The sequence below is a fragment of the Schistocerca nitens genome, chromosome 1, assembly GCF_023898315.1.
Source record: "Schistocerca nitens isolate TAMUIC-IGC-003100 chromosome 1, iqSchNite1.1, whole genome shotgun sequence".
NCBI lineage: Eukaryota > Metazoa > Arthropoda > Insecta > Orthoptera > Acrididae > Schistocerca > Schistocerca nitens.
In genome coordinates, this window is record NC_064614.1 from 1,277,285,823 (window position 1) to 1,277,309,912 (window position 24,090).

Genomic DNA, 24,090 nt, shown 5'->3' on the forward strand with positions numbered 1-24,090 from the left:
TTTTACGATGCATTATTCCTGCTTTACTGTATCCCTCGCTCCCTCATATTGCCGAATTAACACACAATTTGCGTCCATATGAAATACTCTGGGTTCCCTGCATTATCTTTCTAAAACGGTTTACGTTTCTATGGAAACGATAGTATTTTCTTTTGGAAGTCGAGTATCTCTTTTCCGATGAATTATTCCTCCTTTACTGCATCCCTCGCTCCCTCACATTGACGAATTAACACACAATTTGCGTCCATATGAAATACTCTGGATTCCCTGCATTGTCCTTCTAAATCGAGATACATTGCTACGGAAACGATAGGATTTTCTTTGGGGTTTTGAGTATCTCTTTTTCGATGCATTATTCCTCCTTTACTGCATCCCTCGCTCCCTCACATTGACGAATTAACACACAATTTGCGTCCATATGAAATACTCTGGATTCCCTGCATTGTCCTTCTAAATCGAGATACGTTTCTACGGAAACGATAGGATTTTCTTTGGGGTTCCGAGTATTTTTTTTCCGATGCATTATTCCTCATTTACTGCATCCCTCGCTCCCTCACATTGACGAATTAACACACGATTTGCGTCCATATGAAATACTCTGGATTCCCTGCATTGTCCTTCTAAATCGAGATACGTTTCTACGGAAACGATAGGATTTTCTTTGGGGTTCCGAGTATCTCTTTTCCGATGCATTATTCCTCCATTACTTCATCCCGCGCTCCCTCACATTGACGAATTAACACACAATTTGCGTCCATATGAGATACTCTGGATTCCGTGCATTGTCCTTCTACATCGAGATACGTTTCTACGGAAACGATAGGATTTTCTTTGGGGTTCCGAGTATCTCTTTTCCGATGCATTATTCCTCCTTTACTGCATCCCTCGCTCCCTCACATTGACGAATTAACACACAATTTGCGTCCATATGAAATACTCTGGATTCCCTGCATTGTCATTCTAAAACGAGATACGTTTCTACGGAAACGATAGGCTTTTCTTTGGGGTTCCGAGTATCTCTTTTCCGATGCATTATTCCTCCTTTATTGCATCCCTCGCTGCCTAACATTGCCGAATTAACACACAATATGCGTCCATATGAAATACTCTGGGTTCACTGCATTATCCTTCTAAAACGGGATACGTTTCTACGGAAACGATAGGATTTTCTTTTGGGAGTCGAGTATCTCTTTTCCGATGCATTATTCCTTCTTTACTGCATCCCTCGCTCCTCACATTGACGAATTAACACACAATTTGCGTCCATATGAAATACTCTGGATTCCCTGCATTGTCCTTCTAAATAGAGATACGTTCCTACGGAAACGATAGGATTTTCTTTGGGGTTCCGAGTATCTCTTTTCCGATGCATTATTCCTCCTTTACTGCATCCCTCGCTCCCTCACATTGACGAATTAACACACAATTTGCGTCCATATGAAATACTCTGGATTCCCTGCATTGTCCTTCTAAATCGAGATACCTTTCTACGGAAACGATAGGATTTTTTTTGGGGTTCCGAGTATCTCTTTTCCGATGCATTATTCCTCCTTTACTGCATCTCTCGCTCCCTCAAATTGACGAATTAACACACAATTTGCGACCATATGAAATACTGTGGATTCCTTTCATTGACCTTCTAAATCGAGATACGTTTCTACGGAAACGATAGTATTTTCTTTGGGGTTCCGAGTATCTCTTTTCCGATGCATTATTCCTCCTTTACTGCATCCCTCGCTCCCTCACATTGACGAAGTAACACACAATTTGCGTCCATATGAAATACTCTGGATTCCCTGCATTGTCCTTCTAAATCGAGATACGTTTCTACGGAAACGATAGGATTTCCCTTGGGGTTCCGAGTATCTCTTTTACGATGCATTATTCCTGCTTTACTGTATCCCTCGCTCCCTCATATTGCCGAATTAACACACAATTTGCGTCCATATGAAATACTCTGGGTTCCCTGCATTATCTTTCTAAAACGGTTTACGTTTCTACGGAAACGATAGGATTTTCTTTTGGAAGTCGAGTATCTCTTTTCCGATGAATTATTCCTGCTTTACTGCATCCCTCGCTCCCTCACATTGACGAATTAACACACAATTTGCGTCCATATGAAATACTCTGGATTCCCTGCATTGTCCTTCTAAATCGAGATACATTGCTACGGAAACGATAGGATTTTCTTTGGGGTTTTGAGTATCTCTTTTTCGATGCATTATTCCTCCTTTACTGCATCCCTCGCTCCCTCACATTGACGAATTAACACACAATTTGCGTCCATATGAAATACTCTGGATTCCCTGCATTGTCCTTCTAAATCGAGATACGTTTCTACGGAAACGATAGGATTTTCTTTGGGGTTCCGAGTATTTTTTTTCCGATGCATTATTCCTCATTTACTGCATCCCTCGCTCCCTCACATTGACGAATTAACACACGATTTGCGTCCATATGAAATACTCTGGATTCCCTGCATTGTCCTTCTAAATCGAGATACGTTTCTACGGAAACGATAGGATTTTCTTTGGGGTTCCGAGTATCTCTTTTCCGATGCATTATTCCTCCATTACTTCATCCCGCGCTCCCTCACATTGACGAATTAACACACAATTTGCGTCCATATGAGATACTCTGGATTCCGTGCATTGTCCTTCTACATCGAGATACGTTTCTACGGAAACGATAGGATTTTCTTTGGGGTTCCGAGTATCTCTTTTCCGATGCATTATTCCTCCTTTACTGCATCCCTCGCTCCCTCACATTGACGAATTAACACACAATTTGCGTCCATATGAAATACTCTGGATTCCCTGCATTGTCATTCTAAAACGAGATACGTTTCTACGGAAACGATAGGCTTTTCTTTGGGGTTCCGAGTATCTCTTTTCCGATGCATTATTCCTCCTTTATTGCATCCCTCGCTGCCTAACATTGCCGAATTAACACACAATATGCGTCCATATGAAATACTCTGGGTTCACTCCATTATCCTTCTAAAACGAGATACGTTTCTACGGAAACGATAGGATTTTCTTTTGGGAGTCGAGTATCTCTTTTCCGATGCATTATTCCTCCTTTACTGCATCCCTCGCTCCCTCACATTGACGAATTAACACACAATTTGCGTCCATATGAAATACCCTGGATTTCCTGCATTGTCCTTCTAAATCGAGATACGTTTCTACGGAAACGATAGGATCTCCCTTGGGGTTCCGAGTATCTCTTTTCCGATGCATTATTCCTGCTTTACTGTATCCCTCGCTCCCTCATATTGCCGAATTAACACACAATTTGCGTCCATATGAAATACTCTGGGTTCCCTGCATTATCTTTCTAAAACGGGTTACGTTTCTACGGAAACTGTAGGATTTTCTTTTGGGAGTCGAGTATCTCTTTTCCGATGAATTATTCCTCCTTTACTGCATCCCTCGCTCCCTCACATTGACGAATTAACACACAATTTGCGTCCATATGAAATACTCTGGATTCCCTGCATTGTCCTTCTAAATCGAGATACATTGCTACGGAAACGATAGGATTTTCTTTGGGTTTTTAGTATCTCTTTTCCGATGCATTATTCCTCCTTTATTGCATCCCTCGCTCCCTCACATTGACGAATGAACACACAATTTGCGTGCATATGAAATACTCTGGATTCCCTGCATTGTCCTTCTAAATCGAGATACGTTTCTACGGAAACGATAGGATTTTCTTTGGGGTTCCGAGTATCTCTTTTCCGATGCATTATTCCTCCTTTCCTGCATCCCTCTCTCCCTCACATTGCCGAATTAACACACAATTTGCGTCCATATGAAATACTCTGGGTTCCCTGCATTATCTTTCTAAAACGAGATACGGTTCTACGGAAACGATAGGATTTTCTTTTGGGAGTCGAGTATCTCTTTTCCGATGCATTATTTCTCCTTTACTATATCCCTCGCTCCCTCACGTTGACGAATTAACACACAATTTGCGTCCATATGAAATACTCTGGATTCCCTGCATTGTCCTTCTAAATCGAGATACATTGCTACGGAAACGATAGGATTTTCTTTGGGGTTTTGAGTATCTCTTTTTCGATGCATTATTCCTCCTTTACTGCATCCCTCGCTCCCTCACATTGACGAATTAACACACAATTTGCGTCCATATGAAATACTCTGGATTCCCTGCATTGTCCTTCTAAATCGAGATACGTTTCTACGGAAACGATAGGATTTTCTTTGGGGTTCCGAGTATTTTTTTTCCGATGCATTATTCCTCCTTTACTGCATCCCTCGCTCCCTCACATTGACGAATTAACACACGATTTGCGTCCATATGAAATACTCTGGATTCCCTGCATTGTCCTTCTAAATCGAGATACGTTTCTACGGAAACGATAGGATTTTCTTTGGGGTTCCGAGTATCTCTTTTCCGATGCATTATTCCTCCATTACTTCATCCCGCGCTCCCTCACATTGACGAATTAACACACAATTTGCGTCCATATGAGATACTCTGGATTCCGTGCACTGTACTTCTAAATCGAGATACGTTTCTACGGAAACGATAGGATTTTCTTTGGGGTTCCGTATATCTCTTTTCCGATGCATTATTTCTCCTTTACTGCATCCCTCGCTCCCTCACATTGACGAATTAACACACAATTTGCGTCCATATGAAATACTCTGGAATCCCTGCATTGTCCTTCTAAATCGAGATACATTGCTACGGAAACGATAGGATTTTCTTTGGGGTTTTGAGTATCTCTTTTCCGATGCATTATTCCTCCTTTACTGCATCCCTCGCTCCCTCACATTGATGAATTAACACACAATTTGCGTCCATATGAAATACTCTGGATTCCCTGCATTGTCCTTCTAAATCGAGATACGTTTCTACGGAAACGATAGGATTTTCTTTGGGGTTCCGAGTATCTCTTTTCCGATGCATTATTCCTCCTTTCCTGCATTCCTCGCTCCCTCACATTGCCGAATTAACACACAATTTGCGTCCATATGAAATACTCTGGGTTCCCTGCATTATCTTTCTAAAACGAGATACGTTTCTACGGAAACGATAGGATTTTCTTTTGGGAGTCGAGTATCTCTTTTCCGATGCATTATTTCTCCTTTACTGCATCCCTCGCTCCCTCACATTGACGAATTAACACACAATTTGCGTCCATATGAAATACTCTGGATTCCCTGCATTGTCCTTCTAAATCGAGATACATTGCTACGGAAACGATAGGATTTTCTTTGGGGTTTTGAGTATCTCTTTTTCGATGCATTATTCCTCCTTTACTGCATCCCTCGCTCCCTCACATTGACGAACTAACACACAATTTGCGTCCATATGAAATACTCTGGATTCCCTGCATTGTCCTTCTAAATCGAGATACGTTTCTACGGAAACGATAGGATTTTCTTTGGGGTTCCGAGTATTTTTTTTCCGATGCATTATTCCTCATTTACTGCATCCCTCGCTCCCTCACACTGACGAATTAACACACGATTTGCGTCCATATGAAATACTCTGGATTCCCTGCATTGTCCTTCTAAATCGAGATACGTTTCTACGGAAACGATAGGATTTTCTTTGGGGTTCCGAGTATCTCTTTTCCGATGCATTATTCCTCCATTACTTCATCCCGCGCTCCCTCACATTGACGAATTAACACACAATTTGCGTCCATATGAGATACTCTGGATTCCGTGCATTGTCCTTCTACATCGAGATACGTTTCTACGGAAACGATAGGATTTTCTTTGGGGTTCCGAGTATCTCTTTTCCGATGCATTATTCCTGCTTTACTGCATCCCTCGCTCCCTCACATTGACGAATTAACACACAATTTGCGTCCATATGAAATACTCTGGATTCCCTGCATTGTCATTCTAAAACGAGATACGTTTCTACGGAAACGATAGGCTTTTCTTTGGGGTTCCGAGTATCTCTTTTCCGATGCATTATTCCTCCTTTATTGCATCCCTCGCTGCCTAACATTGCCGAATTAACACACAATATGCGTCCATATGAAATACTCTGGGTTCACTGCATTATCCTTCTAAAACGAGATACGTTTCTACGGAAACGATAGGATTTTCTTTTGGGAGTCGAGTATCTCTTTTCCGATGCATTATTCCTCCTTTACTGCATCCCTCGCTCCCTCACATTGACGAATTAACACACAATTTGCGTCCATATGAAATACTCTGGATTTCCTGCATTGTCCTTCTAAATCGAGATACGTTTCTACGGAAACGATAGGATTTCCCTTGGGGTTCCGAGTATCTCTTTTCCGATGCATTATTCCTGCTTTACTGTATCCCTCGCTCCCTCATATTGCCGAATTAACACACAATTTGCGTCCATATGAAATACTCTGGGTTCCCTGCATTATCTTTCTAAAACGGGTTACGTTTCTACGGAAACTATAGGATTTTCTTTTGGGAGTCGAGTATCTTTTTTCCGATGAATTATTCCTCCTTTACTGCATCCCTCGCTCCCTCACATTGACGAATTAAAACACAATTTGCGTCCATATGAAATACTCTGGATTCCCTGCATTGTCCTTCTAAATCGAGATACATTGCTACGGAAACGATAGGATTTTCTTTGGGTTTTTAGTATCTCTTTTCCGATGCATTATTCCTCCTTTATTGCATCCCTCGCTCCCTCACATTGACGAATGAACACACAATTTGCGTGCATATGAAATACTCTGGATTCCCTGCATTGTCCTTCTAAATCGAGATACGTTTCTACGGAAACGATAGGATTTTCTTTGGGGTTCCGAGTATCTCTTTTCCGATGCATTATTCCTCCTTTCCTGCATCCCTCGCTCCCTCACATTGCCGAATTAACACACAATTTGCGTCCATATGAAATACTCTGGGTTCCCTGCATTATCTTTCTAAAACGAGATACGGTTCTACGGAAACGATAGGATTTTCTCTTGGGAGTCGAGTATCTCTTTTCCGATGCATTATTTCTCCTTTACTATATCCCTCGCTCCCTCACGTTGACGAATTAACACACAATTTGCGTCCATATGAAATACTCTGGATTCCCTGCATTGTCCTTCTAAATCGAGATACATTGCTACGGAAACGATAGGATTTTCTTTGGGGTTTTGAGTATCTATTTTTCGATGCATTATTCCTCCTTTACTGCATCCCTCGCTCCCTCACATTGACGAATTAACACACAATTTGCGTCCATATGAAATACTCTGGATTCCCTGCATTGTCCTTCTAAATCGAGATACGTTTCTACGGAAACGATAGGATTTTCTTTGGGGTTCCGAGTATTTTTTTTCCGATGCATTATTCCTCCTTTACTGCATCCCTCGCTCCCTCACATTGACGAATTAACACACGATTTGCGTCCATATGAAATACTCTGGATTCCCTGCATTGTCCTTCTAAATCGAGATACGTTTCTACGGAAACGATAGGATTTTCTTTGGGGTTCCGAGTATCTCTTTTCCGATGCATTATTCCTCCATTACTTCATCCCGCGCTCCCTCACATTGACGAATTAACACACAATTTGCGTCCATATGAGATACTCTGGATTCCGTGCATTGTACTTCTAAATCGAGATACGTTTCTACGGAAACGATAGGATTTTCTTTGGGGTTCCGAGTATCTCTTTTCCGATGCATTATTTCTCCTTTACTGCATCCCTCGCTCCCTCACATTGACGAATTAACACACAATTTGCGTCCATATGAAATACTCTGGATTCCCTGCATTGTCCTTCTAAATCGAGATACATTGCTACGGAAACGATAGGATTTTCTTTGGGGTTTTGAGTATCTCTTTTTCGATGCATTATTCCTCCTTTACTGCATCCCTCGCTCCCTCACATTGACGAATTAACACACAATTTGCGTCCATATGAAATACTCTGGATTCCCTGCATTGTCCTTCTAAATCGAGATACGTTTCTACGGAAACGATAGGATTTTCTTTGGGGTTCCGAGTATTTTTTTTCCGATGCATTATTCCTCATTTACTGCATCCCTCGCTCCCTCACATTGACGAATTAACACACGATTTGCGTCCATATGAAATACTCTGGATTCCCTGCATTGTCCTTCTAAATCGAGATACGTTTCTACGGAAACGATAGGATTTTCTTTGGGGTTCCGAGTATCTCTTTTCCGATGCATTATTCCTCCTTTACTGCATCCCTCGCTCCCTCACATTGACGAATTAACACACAATTTGCGTCCATATGAAATACTCTGGATTTCCTGCATTGTCCTTCTAAATCGAGATACGTTTCTACGGAAACGATAGGATTTCCCTTGGGGTTCCGAGTATCTCTTTTCCGATGCATCACTCCTGCTTTACTGTATCCCTCGCTCCCTCATATTGCCGAATTAACACACAATTTGCGTCCATATGAAATACTCTGGGTTCCCTGCATTATCTTTCTAAAACGGGTTACGTTTCTACGGAAACTATAGGATTTTCTTTTGGGAGTCGAGTATCTCTTTTCCGATGAATTATTCCTCCTTTACTGCATCCCTCGCTCCCTCACATTGACGAATTAACACACAATTTGCGTCCATATGAAATACTCTGGATTCCCTGCATTGTCCTTCTAAATCGAGATACATTGCTACGGAAACGATAGGATTTTCTTTGGGTTTTGAGTATTTCTTTTCCGATGCATTATTCCTCCTTTACTGCATCCCTCGCTCCCTCACATTGACGAATTAAGACACAATTTGCGTGCATATGAAATACCCTGGATTCCCTGCATTGTCCTTCTAAATCGAGATACGTTTCTACGGAAACGATAGGATTTTCTTTGGGGTTCCGAGTATCTCTTTTCCGATGCATTATTCCTCCTTTCCTGCACCCCTCGCTCCCTCACATTGCCGAATTAACACACAATTTGCGTCCATATGAAATACTCTGGGTTCCCTGCATTATCTTTCTAAAACGAGATACGTTTCTACGGAAACGATAGGATTTTCTTTTGGGAGTCGAGTATCTCTTTTCCGATGCATTATTTCTCCTTTACTATATGCCTCGCTCCCTCACATTGACGAATTAACACACAATTTGCGTCCATATGAAATACTCTGGATTCCCTGCATTGTCCTTCTAAATCGAGATACATTGCTACGGAAACGATAGGATTTTCTTTGGGGTTTTGAGTATCTCTTTTTCGATGCATTATTCCTCCTTTACTGCATCCCTCGCTCCCTCACATTGACGAATTAACACACAATTTGCGTCCATATGAAATACTCTGGATTCCCTGCATTGTCCTTCTAAATCGAGATACGTTTCTACGGAAACGATAGGATTTTCTTTGGGGTTCCGAGTATTTTTTTTCCGATGCATTATTCCTCCTTTACTGCATCCCTCGCTCCCTCACATTGACGAATTAACACACGATTTGCGTCCATATGAAATACTCTGGATTCCCTGCATTGTCCTTCTAAATCGAGATACGTTTCTACGGAAACGATAGGATTTTCTTTGGGGTTCCGAGTATCTCTTTTCCGATGCATTATTCCTCCATTACTTCATCCCGCGCTCCCTCACATTGACGAATTAACACACAATTTGCGTCCATATGAGATACTCTGGATTCCGTGCATTGTCCTTCTAAATCGAGATACGTTTCTACGGAAACGATAGGATTTTCTTTGGGGTTCCGAGTATCTCTTTTCCGATGCATTATTCCTCCTTTACTGCATCCCTCGCTCGCTGACATTGACGAATTAACACACAATTTGCGTCCATATGAAATACTCTGGATTCCCTGCATTGTCATTCTAAAACGAGATACGTTTCTACGGAAACGATAGGCTTTTCTTTGGGGTTCTGAGTATCTATTTTCCGATGCATTATTCCTCCTTTATTGCATCCCTCGCTGCCTAACATTGCCGAATTAACACACAATATGCGTCCATATGAAAAACTCTGGGTTCACTGCACTATCCTTCTAAAACGAGATACGTTTCTACGGAAACGATAGGATTTTCTTTTGGGAGTCGAGTATCTCTTTTCCGATGCACTATTCCTCCTTTACTGCATCCCTCGCTCCCTCACATTGACGAATTAACACACAATTTGCGTCCATATGAAATACTCTGGATTCCCTGCATTGTCCTTCTAAATAGAGATACGTTCCTACGGAAACGATAGGATTTTCTTTGGGCTTCCGAGTATCTCTTTTCCGATGCATTATTCCTTCTTTACTGCATCCCTCGCTCCCTCACATTGACGAATTAACACACAATTTGCGTCCATATGAAATACTCTGGATTCCCTGCATTGTCCTTCTAAATCGAGATACGTTTCTACGGAAACGATAGGATTTTCTTTGGGGTTCCGAGTATCTCTTTTCCGATGCATTATTCCTCCTTTACTGCATCTCTCGCTCCCTCACATTGACGAATTAACACACAATTTGCGTCCATATGAAATACTCTGGATTTCCTGCATTGTCCTTCTAAATCGAGATACGTTTCTACGGAAACGATAGGATTTCCCTTGGGGTTCCGAGTATCTCTTTTCCGATGCATTATTCCTGCTTTACTGTATCCCTCGCTCCCTCATATTGCCGAATTAACACACAATTTGCGTCCATATGAAATACTCTGGGTTCCCTGCATTATCTTTCTAAAACGGGTTACGTTTCTACGGAAACTATAGGATTTTCTTTTGGGAGTCGAGTATCTCTTTTCCGATGAATTATTCCTCCTTTACTGCATCCCTCGCTCCCTCACATTGACGAATTAACACACAATTTGCGTCCATATGAAATACTCTGGATTCCCTGCATTGTCCTTCTAAATCGAGATACATTGCTACGGAAACGATAGGATTTTCTTTGGGTTTTGAGTATCTCTTTTCCGATGCATTATTCCTCCTTTACTGCATCCCTCGCTCCCTCACATTGACGAATTAACACACAATTTGCGTGCATATGAAATACTCTGGATTCCCTGCATTGTCCTTCTAAATCGAGATACGTTTCTACGGAAACGATAGGATTTTCTTTGGGGTACCGAGTATCTCTTTTCCGATGCATTATTCCTCCTTTCCTGCATCCCTCGCTCCCTCACATTGCCTAATTAACACACAATTTGCGTCCATATGAAATATTCTGGGTTCCCTGCATTATCTTTCTAAAACGAGATACGTTTCTACGGAAACGATAGGATTTTCTTTTGGGAGTCGAGTATCTCTTTTCCGATGCATTATTTCTCCTTTACTATATCCCTCGCTCCCTCACATTGACGAATTAACATACAATTTGCGTCCATATGAAATACTCTGGATTCCCTGCATTGTCCTTCTAAATCGAGATACGTTTCTACGGAAACGATAGGATTTTCTATGGGGTTTTGAGTATCTCTTTTTCGATGCATTATTCCTCCTGTACTGCATCCCTCGCTCCCTCACATTGACGAATTAGCACACAATTTGCGTCCATATGAAATACTCTGGATTCCCTGCATTGTCCTTCTAAATCGAGATACGTTTCTGCGGAAACGATAGGATTTTCTTTGGGGTTCCGAGTATTTTTTTTCCGATGCATTATTCCTCATTTACTGCATCCCTCGCTCCCTCACATTGACGAATTAACACACGATTTGCGTCCATATGAAATACTCTGGATTCCCTGCATTGTCCTTCTAAATCGAGATACGTTTCTACGGAAACGATAGGATTTTCTTTGGGGTTCCGTGTATCTCTTTTCCGATGCATTATTCCTCCTTTACTGCATCCCTCGCTCCCTCACATTGACGAATTAACACACAATTTGCGTCCATATGAAATACTCTGGATTCCCTGCATTGTCATTCTAAAACGAGATACGTTTCTACGGAAACGATAGGCTTTTCCTTGGGGTTCCGAGTATCTCTTTTCCGATGCATTATTCCTCCTTTATTGCATCCCTCGCTGCCTAACATTGCCGAACTAACACACAATATGCGTCCATATGAAATACTCTGGGTTCACTGCATTATCCTTCTAAAACGAGATACGTTTCTACGGAAACGATAGGATTTTCTTTTGGGAGTCGAGTATCTCTTTTCCGATGCATTATTCCTCCTTTACTGCATCCCTCGCTCCCTCACATTGACGAATTAACACACAATTTGCGTCCATATGAAATACTCTGGATTTCCTTCATTGTCCTTCTAAATCGAGATACGTTTCTACGGAAACGATAGGATTTCCCTTGGGGTTCCGAGTATCTCTTTTCCGATGCATTATTCCTGCTTTACTGTATCCCTCGCTCCCTCATATTGCCGAATTAACACACAATTTGCGTCCATATGAAATACTCTGGGTTCCCTGCATTATCTTTCTAAAACGGGTTACGTTTCTACGGAAACTATAGGATTTTCTTTTGGGAGTCGAGTATCTCTTTTCCGATGAATTATTCCTCCTTTACTGCATCGCTCGCTCCCTCACATTGACGAATTAACACACAATTTGCGTCCATTTGAAATACTCTGGATTCCCTGCATTGTCCTTCTAAATCGAGATACATTGCTACGGAAACGATAGGATTTTCTTTGGGTTTTGAGTATCTCTTTTCCGATGCATTATTCCTCCTTTACTGCATCCCTCGCTCCCTCACATTGACGAATTAAGACACAATTTGCGTGTATATGAAATACCCTGGATTCCCTGCATTGTCCTTCTAAATCGAGATACGTTTCTACGGAAACGATAGGATTTTCTTTGGGGTTCCGAGTATCTCTTTTCCGATGCATTATTCCTCCTTTCCTGCACCCCTCGCTCCCTCACATTGCCGAATTAACACACAATTTGCGTCCATATGAAATACTCTGGGTTCCCTGCATTATCTTTCTAAAACGAGATACGTTTCTACGGAAACGATAGGATTTTCTTTTGGGAGTCGAGTATCTCTTTTCCGATGCATTATTTCTCCTTTACTATATGCCTCGCTCCCTCACATTGACGAATTAACACACAATTTGCGTCCATATGAAATACTCTGGATTCCCTGCATTGTCCTTCTAAATCGAGATACATTGCTACGGAAACGATAGGATTTTCTTTGGGGTTTTTAGTATCTCTTTTTCGATGCATTATTCCTCATTTACTGCATCCCTCGCTCCCTCACATTGACGAATTAACACACAATTTGCGTCCATATGAAATACTCTGGACTCCCTGCATTGTCCTTCTAAATCGAGATACGTTTCTACGGAAACGATAGGATTTTCTTTGGGGTTCCGAGTATTTTTTTTCCGATGCATTATTCCTCCTTTACTGCATCCCTCGCTCCCTCACATTGACGAATTAACACACGATTTGCGTCCATATGAAATACTCTGGATTCCCTGCATTGTCCTTCTAAATCGAGATACGTTTCTACGGAAACGATAGGATTTTCTTTGGGGTTCCGAGTATCTCTTTTCCGATGCATTATTCCTCCATTACTTCATCCCGCGCTCCCTCACATTGACGAATTAACACACAATTTGCGTCCATATGAGATACTCTGGATTCCGTGCATTGTCCTTCTAAATCGAGATACGTTTCTACGGAAACGATAGGATTTTCTTTGGGGTTCCGAGTATCTCTTTTCCGATGCATTATTCCTCCTTTACTGCATCCCTCGCTCCCTGACATTGACGAATTAACACACAATTTGCGTCCATATGAAATACTCTGGATTCCCTGCATTGTCATTCTAAAACGAGATACGTTTCTACGGAAACGATAGGCTTTTCTTTGGGGTTCTGAGTATCTCTTTTCCGATGCATTGTTCCTCCTTTATTGCATCCCTCGCTGCCTAACATTGCCGAATTAACACACAATATGCGTCCATATGAAAAACTCTGGGTTCACTGCATTATCCTTCTAAAACGAGATACGTTTCTACGGAAACGATAGGATTTTCTTTTGGGAGTCGAGTATCTCTTTTCCGATGCATTATTCCTCCTTTACTGCATCCCTCGCTCCCTCACATTGACGAATTAACACACAATTTGCGTCCATATGAAATACTCTGGATTCCCTGCATTGTCCTTCTAAATAGAGATACGTTCCTACGGAAATGATAGGATTTTCTTTGGGCTTCCGAGTATCTCTTTTCCGATGCATTATTCCTCCTTTACTGCATCCCTCGCTCCCTCACATTGACGAATTAACACACAATTTGCGTCCATATGAAATACTCTGGATTCCCTGCATTGTCCTTCTAAATCGAGATACGTTTCTACGGAAACGATAGCATTTTCTTTGGGGTTCCGAGTATCTCTTTTCCGATGCATTATTCCTCCTTTACTGCATCTCTCGCTCCCTCACATTGACGAATTAACACACAATTTGCGTCCATATGAAATACTCTGGAATTCCTGCATTGTCCTTCTAAATCGAGATACGTTTCTACGGAAACGATAGGATTTCCCTTGGGGTTCCGAGTATCTCTTTTCCGATGCATTATTCCTGCTTTACTGTATCCCTCGCTCCCTCATATTGCCGAATTAACACACAATTTGCGTCCATATGAAATACTCTGGGTTCCCTGCATTATCTTTCTAAAACGGGTTACGTTTCTACGGAAACTATAGGATTTTCTTTTGGGAGTCGAGTATCTCTTTTCCGATGAATTATTCCTCCTTTACTGCATCCCTCGCTCCCTCACATTGACGAATTAACACACAATTTGCGTCCATATGAAATACTCTGGATTCCCTGCATTGTCCTTCTAAATCGAGATACATTGCTACGGAAACGATAGGATTTTCTTTGGGTTTTGAGTATCTCTTTTCCGATGCATTATTCCTCCTTTACTGCATCCCTCGCTCCCTCACATTGACGAATTAACACACAGCTTGCGTGCATATGAAATACTCTGGATTCCCTGCATTGTCCTTCTAAATCGAGATACGTTTCTACGGAAACGATAGGATTTTCTTTGGGGTTCCGAGTATCTCTTTTCCGATGCATTATTCCTCCTTTCCTGCATCCCTCGCTCCCTCACATTGCCGAATTAACACACAATTTGCGTCCATATGAAATATTCTGGGTTCCCAGCATTATCTTTCTAAAACGAGATACGTTTCTACGGAAACGATAGGATTTTCTTTTGGGAGTCGAGTATCTCTTTCCCGATGCATTATTTCTCCTTTACTATATCCCTCGCTCCCTCACATTGACGAATTAACACACAATTTGCGTCCATATGAAATACTCTGGATTCCCTGCATTGTCCTTCTAAATCAAGATACATTGCTACGAAAACGATAGGATTTTCTTTGGGGTTTTGAGTATCTCTTTTTCGATGCATTATTCCTCCATTACTGCATCCCTCGCTCCCTCACATTGACGAATTAACACACAATTTGCGTCCATATGAAATACTCTGGATCCCCTGCATTGTCCTTCTAAATCGAGATACGTTTCTACGGAAACGATAGGATTTTCTTTGGGGTTCCGAGTATTTTTTTTCCGATGCATTATTCCTCCTTTACTGCATCCCTCGCTCCCTCACATTGACGAATTAACACACGATTTGCGTCCATATGAAATACTCTGGATTCCCTGCATTGTCCTTCTAAATGGAGATACGTTTCTACGGAAACGATAGGATTTTCTTTGGGGTTCCGAGTATCTCTTTTCCGATGCATTATTCCTCCATTACTTCATCCCGCGCTCCCTCACATTGACGAATTAACACACAATTTGCGTCCATATGAGATACTCTGGATTCCGTGCATTGTCCTTCTAAATCGAGATACGTTTCTACGGAAACGATAGGATTTCCCTTGGGGTTCCGAGTATCTCTTTTCCGATGCATTATTCCTGCTTTACTGTATCCCTCGCTCCCTCATATTGCCGAATTAACACACAATTTGCGTCCATATGAAATACTCTTGGTTCCCTGCATTATCTTTCTAAAACGGGTTACGTTTCTACGGAAACTATAGGATTTTCTTTTGGGAGTCGAGTATCTCTTTTCCGATGAATTATTCCTCCTTTACTGCATCCCTCGCTCCCTCACATTGACGAATTAACACACAATTTGCGTCCATATGAAATACTCTGGATTCCCTGCATTGTCCTTCTAAATCGAGATACATTGCTACGGAAACGATAGGATTTTCTTTGGGTTTTGAGTATCTCTTTTCCGATGCATTATTCCTCCTTTACTGCATCCCTCGCTCCCTCACATTGACGAATTAACACACGAGTTGCGTCCATATGAAATACTCTGGATTCCCTGCATTGTCCTTCTAAATCGAGATCCGTTTCTACGGAAACGATAGGATTTTCTTTGGGGTTCCGAGTATTTTTTTTCCGATGCATTATTCCTCATTTACTGCATCCCTCGCTCCCTCACATTGACGAATTAACACACGATTTGCGTCCATATGAAATACTCTGGATTCCCTGCATTGTCCTTCTAAATCGAGATACGTTTCTACGGAAACGTTAGGATTTTCTTTGGGGTTCCGAGTATCTCTTTTCCGATGCATTATTCCTCCATTACTTCATCCCGCGCTCCCTCACATTGACGAATTAACACACAATTTGCGTCCATATGAGATACTCTGGATTCCGTGCATTGTCCTTCTACATCGAGATACGTTTCTACGGAAACGATAGGATTTTCTTCGGGGTTCCGAGTATCTCTTTTCCGATGCATTATTCCTCCTTTACTGCATCCCTCGCTCCCTCACATTGACGAATTAACACACAATTTGCGTCCATATGAAATACTCTGGATTCCCTGCATTGTCATTCTAAAACGAGATACGTTTCTACGGAAACGATAGGCTTTTCTTTGGGGTTCCGAGTATCTCTTTTCCGATGCATTATTCCTCCTTTATTGCATCCCTCGCTGCCTAACATTGCCGAATTAACACACAATATGCGTCCATATGAAATACTCTGGGTTCACTGCATTATCCTTCTAAAACGAGATACGTTTCTACGGAAACGATAGGATTTCCCTTGGGGTTCCGAGTATCTATTTTCCGATGCATTATTCCTGCTTTACTGTATCCCTCGCTCCCTCATATTGCCGAATTAACACACAATTTGCGTCCATATGAAATACTCTGGGTTCCCTGCATTATCTTTCTAAAACGGGTTACGTTTCTACGGAAACTATAGGATTTTCTTTTGGGAGTCGAGTATCTCTTTTCCGATGAATTATTCCTCCTTTACTGCAATCCTCGCTCCCTCACATTGACGAATTAACACACAATTTGCGTCCATATGAAATACTCTGGATTCCCTGCATTGTCCTTCTAAATCGAGATACATTGCTACGGAAACGATAGGATTTTCTTTGGGTTTTGAGTATCTCTTTTCCGATGCATTATTCCTCCTTTACTGCATCCCTCGCTCCCTCACATTGACGAATTAACACACAATTAGCGTGCATATGAAATACTCTGGATTCCCTGCATTGTCCTTCTAAATCGAGATACGTTTCTACGGAAACGATAGGATTTTCTTTGGGGTTCCGAGTATCTCTTTTCCGATGCATTGTTCCTCCTTTCCTGCACCCCTCGCTCCCTCACATTGCCGAATTAACACACAATTTGCGTCCATATGAAATACTCTGGGTTCCCTGCATTATCTTTCTAAAACGAGATACGTTTCTACGGAAACGATAGGATTTTCTTTTGGGAGTCGAGTATCTCTTTTCCGATGCATTATTTCTCCTTTACTATATGCCTCGCTCCCTCACATTGACGAATTAACACACAATTTGCGTCCATATGAAATACTCTGGATTCCCTGCATTGTCCTTCTAAATCGAGATACATTGCTACGGAAACGATAGGATTTTCTTTGGGGTTTTGAGTATCTCTTTTTCGATGCATTATTCCTCCTTTACTGCATCCCTCGCTCCCTCACATTGACGAATTAACACACAATTTGCGTCCATATGAAATACTCTGGATTCCCTGCATTGTCCTTCTATATCGAGATACGTTTCTACGGAAACGATAGGATTTTCTTTGGGGTTCCGAGTATTTTTTTTCCGATGCATTATTCCTCCTTTACTGCATCCCTCGCTCCCTCACATTGACGAGTTAACACACGATTTGCGTCCATATGAAATACTCTGGATTCCCTGCATTGTCCTTCTAAATCGAGATACGTTTCTATGGAAACGTTAGGATTTTCTTTGGGGTTCCGAGTATCTCTTTTCCGATGCATTATTCCTCCATTACTTCATCCCGCGCTCCCTCACATTGACGAATTAACACACAATTTGCGTCCATATGAGATACTCTGGATTCCGTGCATTGTCCTTCTACATCGAGATACGTTTCTACGGAAACGATAGGATTTTCTTCGGGGTTCCGAGTATCTCTTTTCCGATGCATTATTCCTCCTTTACTGCATCCCTCGCTCCCTCACATTGACGAATTAACACACAATTTGCGTCCATATGAAATACTCTGGATTCCCTGCATTGTCATTCTAAAACGAGATACGTTTCTACGGAAACGATAGGCTTTTCTTTGGGGTTCCGAGTATCTCTTTTCCGATGCATTATTCCTCCTTTATTGCATCCCTCGCTGCCTAACATTGCCGAATTAACACACAATATGCGTCCATATGAAATACTCTGGGTTCACTGCATTATCCTTCTAAAACGAGATACGTTTCTACGGAAACGATAGGATTTTCTTTTGGGAGTCGAGTATCTCTTTTCCGATGCATTGTTCCTCCTTTACTGCATCCCTCGCTCCCTCACATTGACGAAATAACACACAATTTGCGTCCATATGAAATACTCTGGATTTCCTGCATTGTCCTTCTAAATCGAGATACATTGCTACGGAAACGATAGGATTTTCTTTGGGGTTTTGAGTATCTCTTTTTCGATGCATTATTCCTCCTTTACTGCATCCCTCGCTCCCTCACATTGACGAATTAACACACAATTTGCGTCCATATGAAATACTCTGGATTCCCTGCATTGTCCTTCTAAATCGAGATACGTTTCTACGGAAACGATAGGATTTTCTTTGGGGTTCCGAGTATTTTTTTTCCGATGCATTATTCCTCCTTTACTGCATCCCTCGCTCCCTCACATTGACGAATTAACACACGATTTGCGTCCATATGAAATACTCTGGATTCCCTGCATTGTCCTTCTAAATCGAGATACGTTTCTACGGAAACGATAGGATTTTCTTTGGGGTTCCGAGTATCTCTTTTCCGATGCATTATTCCTCCATTACTTCATCCCGCGCTCCCTCACATTGACGAATTAACACACAATTTGCGTCCATATGAGATACTCTGGATTCCGTGCATTGTCCTTCTAAATCGAGATACGTTTCTACGGAAACGATAGGATTTTCTTTGGGGTTCCGAGTATCTCTTTTCCGATGCATTATTCCTCCTTTACTGCATCCCTCGCTCCCTGACATTGACGAATTAACACACAATTTGCGTCCATATGAAATACTCTGGATTCCCTGCATTGTCATTCTAAAACGAGATACGTTTCTACGGAAACGATAGGCTTTTCTTTGGGGTTCTGAGTATCTCTTTTCCGATGCATTATTCCTCCTTTATTGCATCCCTCGCTGCCTAACATTGCCGAATTAACACACAATATGCGTCCATATGAAAAACTCTGGGTTCACTGCATTATCCTTCTAAAACGAGATACGTTTCTACGGAAACGATAGGATTTTCTTTTGGGAGTCGAGTATCTCTTTTCCGATGCATTATTCCTCCTTTACTGCATCCCTCGCTCCCTCACATTGACGAATTAACACACAATTTGCGTCCATATGAAATACTCTGGATTCCCTGCATTGTCCTTCTAAATCGAGATACGTTTCTACGGAAACGATAGGATTTTCTTTGGGCTTCCGAGTATCTCTTTTCCGATGCATTTTTCGTCCTTTACTGCATCCCTCGCTCCCTCACATTGACGAATTAACACACAATTTGCGTCCATATGAAATACTCTGGATTCCCTGCATTGTCCTTCTAAATCGAGATACGTTTCTACGGAAACGATAGGATTTTCTTTGGGGTTCCGAGTATCTCTTTTCCGATGCATTATTCCTCCTTTACTGCATCTCTCGCTCCCTCACATTGACGAATTAACACACAATTTGCGTCCATATGAAATACTCTGGATTTCCTGCATTGTCCTTCTAAATCGAGATACGTTTCTACGGAAACGATAGGATTTCCCTTGGGGTTCCGAGTATCTCTTTTCCGATGCATTATTCCTGCTTTACTGTATCCCTCGCTCCCTCATATTGCCGAATTAACACACAATTTGCGTCCATATGAAATACTCTGGGTTCCCTGCATTATCTTTCTAAAACGGGTTACGTTTCTACGGAAACTATAGGATTTTCTTTTGGGAGTCGAGTATCTCTTTTCCGATGAATTATTCCTCCTTTACTGCATCCCTCGCTCCCTCACATTGACGAATTAACACACAATTTGCGTCCATATGAAATACTCTGGATTCCCTGCATTGTCCTTCTAAATCGAGATACATTGCTACGGAAACGATAGGATTTTCTTTGGGTTTTGAGTATCTCTTTTCCGATGCATTATTCCTCCTTTACTGCATCCCTCGCTCCCTCACATTGACGAATTAACACACAATTTGCGTGCATATGAAATACTCTGGATTCCCTGCATTGTCCTTCTAAATCGAGATACGTTTCTACGGAAACGATAGGATTTTCTTTGGGGTTCCGAGTATCTCTTTTCCGATGCATTATTCCTCCTTTCCTGCATCCCTCGCTACCTCACATTGCCGAATTAACACACAATTTGCGTCCATATGAAATACTCTGGGTTCCCTGCATTATCTTTCTAAAACGAGATACGTTTCTACGGAAACGATAGGATTTTCTTTTGGGAGTCGAGTATCTCTTGTCCGATGCATTATTTCTCCTTTACTATATGCCTCGCTCCCTCACATTGACGAATTAACACACAATTTGCGTCCATATGAAATACTCTGGATTCCCTGCATTGTCCTTCTAAATCGAGATACATTGCTACGGAAACGATAGGATTTTCTTTGGGGTTTTGAGTATCTCTTTTTCGATGCATTATTCCTCCTTTACTGCATCCCTCGCTCCCTCACATTGACGAATTAACACACAATTTGCGTCCATATGAAATACTCTGGATTCCCTGCATTGTCCTTCTATATCGAGATACGTTTCTACGGAAACGATAGGATTTTCTTTGGGGTTCCGAGTATTTTTTTTCCGATGCATTATTCCTCCTTTACTGCATCCCTCGCTCCCTCACATTGACGAGTTAACACACGATTTGCGTCCATATGAAATACTCTGGATTCCCTGCATTGTCCTTCTAAATCGAGATACGTTTCTATGGAAACGTTAGGATTTTCTTTGGGGTTCCGAGTATCTCTTTTCCGATGCATTATTCCTCCATTACTTCATCCCGCGCTCCCTCACATTGACGAATTAACACACAATTTGCGTCCATATGAGATACTCTGGATTCCGTGCATTGTCCTTCTACATCGAGATACGTTTCTACGGAAACGATAGGATTTTCTTCGGGGTTCCGAGTATCTCTTTTCCGATGCATTATTCCTCCTTTACTGCATCCCTCGCTCCCTCACATTGACGAATTAACACACAATTTGCGTCCATATGAAATACTCTGGATTCCCTGCATTGTCATTCTAAAACGAGATACGTTTCTACGGAAACGATAGGCTTTTCTTTGGGGTTCCGAGTATCTCTTTTCCGATGCATTATTCCTCCTTTATTGCATCCCTCGCTGCCTAACATTGCCGAATTAACACACAATATGCGTCCATATGAAATACTCTGGGTTCACTGCATTATCCTTCTAAAACGAGATACGTTTCTACGGAAACGATAGGATTTTCTTTTGGGAGTCGAGTATCTCTTTTCCGATGCATTGTTCCTCCTTTACTGCATCCCTCGCTCCCTCACATTGACGAAATAACACACAATTTGCGTCCATATGAAATACTCTGGATTTCCTGCATTGTCCTTCTAAATCGAGATACATTGCTACGGAAACGATAGGATTTTCTTTGGGGTTTTGAGTATCTCTTTTTCGATGCATTATTCCTCCTTTACTGCATCCCTCGCTCCCTCACATTGACGAATTAACACACAATTTGCGTCCATATGAAATACTCTGGATTCCCTGCATTGTCCTTCTAAATCGAGATACGTTTCTACGGAAACGATAGGATTTTCTTTGGGGTTCCGAGTATTTTTTTTCCGATGCATTATTCCTCCTTTACTGCATCCCTCGCTCCCTCACATTGACGAATTAACACACGATTTGCGTCCATATGAAATACTCTGGATTCCCTGCATTGTCCTTCTAAATCGAGATACGTTTCTACGGAAACGATAGGATTTTCTTTGGGGTTCCGAGTATCTCTTTTCCGATGCATTATTCCTCCATTACTTCATCCCGCGCTCCCTCACATTGACGAATTAACACACAATTTGCGTCCATATGAGATACTCTGGATTCCGTGCATTGTCCTTCTAAATCGAGATACGTTTCTACGGAAACGATAGGATTTTCTTTGGGGTTCCGAGTATCTCTTTTCCGATGCATTATTCCTCCTTTACTGCATCCCTCGCTCCCTGACATTGACGAATTAACACACAATTTGCGTCCATATGAAATACTCTGGATTCCCTGCATTGTCATTCTAAAACGAGATACGTTTCTACGGAAACGATAGGCTTTTCTTTGGGGTTCTGAGTATCTCTTTTCCGATGCATTATTCCTCCTTTATTGCATCCCTCGCTGCCTAACATTGCCGAATTAACACACAATATGCGTCCATATGAAAAACTCTGGGTTCACTGCATTATCCTTCTAAAACGAGATACGTTTCTACGGAAACGATAGGATTTTCTTTTGGGAGTCGAGTATCTCTTTTCCGATGCATTATTCCTCCTTTACTGCATCCCTCGCTCCCTCACATTGACGAATTAACACACAATTTGCGTCCATATGAAATACTCTGGATTCCCTGCATTGTCCTTCTAAATCGAGATACGTTTCTACGGAAACGATAGGATTTTCTTTGGGCTTCCGAGTATCTCTTTTCCGATGCATTTTTCGTCCTTTACTGCATCCCTCGCTCCCTCACATTGACGAATTAACACACAATTTGCGTCCATATGAAATACTCTGGATTCCCTGCATTGTCCTTCTAAATCGAGATACGTTTCTACGGAAACGATAGGATTTTCTTTGGGGTTCCGAGTATCTCTTTTCCGATGCATTATTCCTCCTTTACTGCATCTCTCGCTCCCTCACATTGACGAATTAACACACAATTTGCGTCCATATGAAATACTCTGGATTTCCTGCATTGTCCTTCTAAATCGAGATACGTTTCTACGGAAACGATAGGATTTCCCTTGGGGTTCCGAGTATCTCTTTTCCGATGCATTATTCCTGCTTTACTGTATCCCTCGCTCCCTCATATTGCCGAATTAACACACAATTTGCGTCCATATGAAATACTCTGGGTTCCCTGCATTATCTTTCTAAAACGGGTTACGTTTCTACGGAAACTATAGGATTTTCTTTTGGGAGTCGAGTATCTCTTTTCCGATGAATTATTCCTCCTTTACTGCATCCCTCGCTCCCTCACATTGACGAATTAACACACAATTTGCGTCCATATGAAATACTCTGGATTCCCTGCATTGTCCTTCTAAATCGAGATACATTGCTACGGAAACGATAGGATTTTCTTTGGGTTTTGAGTATCTCTTTTCCGATGCATTATTCCTCCTTTACTGCATCCCTCGCTCCCTCACATTGACGAATTAACACACAATTTGCGTGCATATGAAATACTCTGGATTCCCTGCATTGTCCTTCTAAATCGAGATACGTTTCTACGGAAACGATAGGATTTTCTTTGGGGTTCCGAGTATCTCTTTTCCGATGCATTATTCCTCCTTTCCTGCATCCCTCGCTACCTCACATTGCCGAATTAACACACAATTTGCGTCCATATGAAATACTCTGGGTTCCCTGCATTATCTTTCTAAAACGAGATACGTTTCTA